Source organism: Crocuta crocuta, unplaced genomic scaffold, assembly GCF_008692635.1.
Source record: "Crocuta crocuta isolate KB4526 unplaced genomic scaffold, BGI_CrCroc_1.0 scaffold222, whole genome shotgun sequence".
Taxonomy (NCBI): domain Eukaryota; kingdom Metazoa; phylum Chordata; class Mammalia; order Carnivora; family Hyaenidae; genus Crocuta; species Crocuta crocuta.
In genome coordinates this window covers 491,976-496,873 of record NW_027528806.1, presented here as the reverse complement: position 1 = coordinate 496,873, position 4,898 = coordinate 491,976, and the positions used below count along the sequence as shown (strand labels likewise).

General features: G+C 44.0%; 1 long non-coding RNA gene across 1 annotated transcript; it reads left to right on the top strand.

Moving 5' to 3' along the window:
* The first annotated feature begins 3,469 nt into the window (after positions 1-3,469).
* On the top strand, positions 3,470-4,648 carry LOC144224696 (uncharacterized). The gene is made up of 2 exons (XR_013333116.1): positions 3,470-3,762; positions 4,432-4,648. It is a non-coding gene; the product is annotated as an uncharacterized LOC144224696 (long non-coding RNA).
* The last annotated feature ends 250 nt before the right edge of the window (positions 4,649-4,898 follow it).

The window sequence follows — 4,898 nt, the reverse complement described above, 5'->3', positions numbered from 1 at the left end:
AAGTAGGTATGTGGGGAAAAGGTCCCAAGCAAGAGACTAGTATTCTATTCCTGAAGACACTTTATATTTTCCTGACATTTGGGGTAGAAACACCAGGCCTCCACCTCATTGGCGTCAACTAGCCTGGAACCTTCTGCCAGGTATCGAGCAGTGCCCTGTGGCCCCAGTGTAGTTCTGACGCGACACTTTTCTGGATCTGTCAGCAAGCAGTGTGTTGGCCTATGCCCACGTTTTTGGGGGAGACCTAAAATCTTGGCAGCACTCTAATCTAACAGGATCACTATCTCTGAAGCTAACATCCTGTGGTACCGAGTAGGATCAGCTGCATAATTTGAGGGACAAACACAAAATGAGAATAAAAGGACCTTGTTCAAAACGTAAGAATCTCAAGATGGCAACCACAAAGGATTAACCAAGAGCTCGGGATCCTGGGCCACTACTCGGGTCATTCACCCAAAGAAGCTATCCTGGCATCAGCTTCCTTTTAATTTCTTATCAAGTCTGTTCATCTATAAAGTATGAACAGATTAGTTTGTTTTTGACTCTGAAAATGGGACTCAGAAACGGAGGCATTTAAACAAGGCGAACTCTCAGGCTAATGTAATTTATCTTCTGATATCTGAAGACCAAATTCTGCACCATCATGTTGTAATAATTGCCACACTGTTCCAGAGTGTATCTGTTCAAATGGGACACGGTGGGGTGGGGGGCAAGGAAAACCTCACAACTATCAAATCCACTTCCTTTTTCCCCCTAGAAAGGCCAGGCTTAGGTTTCACACATCCTTGAGATAAAAGCAGCTAATTTCCAATTATTTAGCAGTTGATTATCTAGAAGGAGTATTATCTTGGTCAACTCATTAACAAGCCAATTAGAAATTTGTTACCAGGAATTTAGTGGTGATTAAGGCTCAGAAGTAATATGTAATTAGCATCTTCTCTTCCTCTAACTCAAACATTTCAGAAAACTCTACTACAAGGCTCTCACAAAGCATGGCAGTGGTGGGAAGCAGGCTTTGTGGAGTCTGAAATCATGTTTGAATTCTTCTGTTATTGATGCTCTGGGTGGCCTAGAAGAAGCCACTTGATTGCCCTGGGTCTTAGTCTCCTCAATTGTCAGCAAAGATAATGATGTTCATAGAGTGAGTTGATGGGAGAATAAAATAACGTAATATGAAGAACTTTGTAAACTGATTTTTAAAAAATAGTATACATACATCATAATTATTAGTGAGTTCTTATGCTAAATAGTAGCTATTGGGACATGCAACCAAAGGGAAGTGATCAGGTACTAAATACATATCCTGTTTCCCTTTAGAAGGAAATAGTTTACTTTCCTGTATCTAGGCTCACGTTGTACATCTGTACAAAATGTTTCTTTAAAAAGGAAAATATCATCCCATGTATCTTTCTGCCAAAGTATATGACAGTATTTGAATTGGACAAGCCTAATAACCCCTCCACTTTAAACATCCTTATAATAAACCATGAATTAGAGGAAAGATTGCCTGCCCAGAGCTGTAGCTCATTTATCTTAAGTGATGCTTTGTATTTCCAACTGCATTGAAACGGAAGGCTTTGAGGATGGCCTTGAGATGCAATTTAATTTATGCTCTGCGTAATTTTCACAGATACCTTTCCTGAGTGTAAACCTACGTATCACACATTCAGAGCCCATGCCCAAATTATCCTTGGGGTAATCACTGAGGTGGTGTTAACGGAGGGGGATTTATGCTTTTGTCAACATTTTGAAACCTACGGAAGAAAACAAATCTGTCCGTGATGAGCCTACATTGGTGAACTGAAACAGTGAAGCGCCGCTGCTTTTGACTAGAATCTAATAAACTCCACATAAAAATGCTAGTGATCTAAAGAGGATCAGAAACCAGTTTGGACCCTCCATGCCTGGGGAATCCACAGTGGAGAAAAAATAAGAGGTCTTTGGGAGGGAAAGCTCAGAAACCTGTTCTTGAAAAAGCACTTGAGTCTCCAGCAGGTTGTGGACAGTATTCATACATACGTTAAGTCCATGCAGTCAATTCTTTTGATGTCCTGTTTCACAGAGTTACTCAATTTCACGACGAAAACTACATCGTGATGGTGATGAGGAAAGAGCTTCGCCCCAAACACCTGGTCAACTGGGACACAGTCTGGGATGCCCAACCACTCTGAACTGGTTTCCTCCTCTGTAATAAGGGGGCCATTTCTTCACTACAGCTCCACGGGTTGTGAAGGTCAAATGAGATCAATAATGCAAATGTGTTTTGCAAACTATAAATATAGGTACACTGAGGAGGGCAGAGTATCACATTTGATGACTGCAATAGCATCATGTGTCTAAAAGCAAGTTCCTCTTAAGGCGAACTATATTTCTAGACCTGAGGGTTCCTAATAATAAATATCAGAAGGACATATTTTGGAATCGTAGGTTTATGTAATATCCTGTCTTAAGAACTGCGAGAGAAGCCAGAAAGAGTGAACTTGAGCCACACTTGGAGTCAATTGTCTGAAACATACACACACACACAGTGAAGAGAGATGCCGAATACATGTTGCCGCTAGTGACTTGGTCAAGCAGTAACATACGGATGCCACAACTGGACTTAAAAAAGGGCAGCCCTCCGTGGCAATAACGTTTTCCATTGTTTCACATGTATCGCTTGACACTTGGAAGTTCTTGTAATGTATTAGACCCTGCTTAAAACACACCCCTTTCAAAAAACAAAAACAACACAAAAAACAAAAACAAACAAACAAAAACTCATCCAAATTCAGAAGGGAGTTATGAATAATGATCTAGGAGCAGGAGGGTCTCCCAGAGGCATGGATTTAGAGTCAGATCCTGAAGGAGAGGGAGCAAGCTTTGCTAAGGCCTGAAATACAAAGGGCCAAATAGTTTAAGGGACTCGGTCGCTCAACAAGTACTTATGGACTTCCCACTATGTGCCAGCTCCATGCTAAGGATGCTATGCTGTTCAAAATCAAATCCTTCTCCTCACGACCTTACATTCTGGTAAGGAAAATGGAACAATAAACCAGGAAAGATAAATAAAAGAAAGACTTGCAAACACGCAGAGAATGATTGGGGAAGGGTGGGTGGTCTGGGAAGGACCACCCGAGGCAGGCTGAGACCCGAGGGATCACAATATAGAGACATGGGAGGCAGTGTTAGTCCAGGCAGAGGGAACAGCAAGGGCCTGGGCCCTGAGGAGGGAAGGGGTGGCATGCTCAGGGAAGAGAGAGAGGCCACTGGCTGCAGCCCAGGGAACTAGGAAGAGACCGTGTGAGTTGATGTGCAGGGGAAGTGAGTGGCCAGATGCTGCAGGGCCTTGCAGGCTGAGATAAGGAGTCTGAGCATGATTCTGAGCGTGATGGGAACTATTGAAATGTCTGAAGCAGGAAATTGCTTTATGGCATTCAAAGATGACTTTGGCTTTGGTGGTTGGGCAGGAGAGGAGGGGGCAGGGAGGGGAGGATGCCAAGAGACTGGTGGAGGCTGCAGGAGCCCAAGTGAGCATGGAAATGGAGGGGTAGGACTGTCAGGAGTCGGCATGGCTGTTGAAATTGGCTCTGCACCGAAACCATTAGCCTGTTTGAATCTACTGTGCTCTCTACTGCTTGCCCAGTCTGCGACTCAGAGACTCCACCCCAGGAATACCCTTTTCCTGACAATTTCCTGCAAACTGTATCATTCGGCCACATGCGTCTGGAAGAGGTGATTGCCAAGAGAAGCTGTTAACAAAAGGGGTTCCGGTGAGAGATGGTGAGTGGGCACACACCCCTCCCTGGGCCCGTGTCGGTGCCACAACTCTGAGTTGACAGAGACTCAGGAGCAACCCCACCCCCATTCACTTCCATTTGTTATTTTTACCTTCCTTTTTGAGGTTAGGGATGGAAACTATTAAAGTTAGGGAAACGGCTGAAATATTTNGGGTGCAGCCTGTTCTTATTTGCTATAAAAACTTAAGTGAGGACGGCTCTTTAAGTTAATTGCTCACTGCGCCCAGAAATAAAAAATCCCCACTTGTCACTGATCTCTTACAAGATTTGGAAGAAGCTGCCTTCCTTTGTAAGCAGGATTCACATAAAACAGTCCTTGCTCCTTTGTCTGTTCCATGTTTGGTTGTAATTAAGTGTTTCATTCTTGAGGTTTCTTATCCACAGAGTCTCCATATAGAAGAAGAGTTACTAGCGACTTACTTTTGCCTTTTTGAAGCAGGGGAGCAGTCCCCCCCACCCACCTCTGTCTGCGAATTAAATCACAGGCACCTCGAGTTGGACTGGGTCCCACTTTCCCATCCTTTGATATCTTTCCAGTATCCCAGTGTGCAAGAGTCCAAAGCCGGGAAAACTGTATTGTAAATTTGAATTACTGTTGTTGGTTTATGTGGTTGATATCTATAACTAGTATTTCTTCCTTCGACTTTCCTAGGTTAGGACAGACCTTGGACGGTAAAGCGGTGTCTGGAGAGAAGAGTATTGTGAGAAAACCAAAGATCGAAGTGGCTGCACTCGCGAAGGAGTGAAGGATTTAAGATCATCTGGAAGAGGCTGAAGATTTTTCTCATTTAAGGAAACAAGATATCACAATGACTTGAGCTGGGTTTTGTGACTCTTGGCTGGGAGATAATAAAACATAGTTGAGTTAATCCAGAGCAAGTGGGTGGTGCCTTCCCTACAGGTGGTGGTGGGTCACCTATGCTGGTCCCTTGCCCAAGCTAATCCCATTCATATGGCAAGAAGACCCCGAAAGGGGGTGGTGTGAAAGATGATACAGACCATTTAAAGTAATACATTATGGGGGCGCCTGGGTGGCTTAGTCGGTTAAGCGTCCGACTTTCGCTTAGGTCATGATCTCGCGGTTCGTGGGTTCGAGCCCCGCGTTGGGCTCTGTGCTGA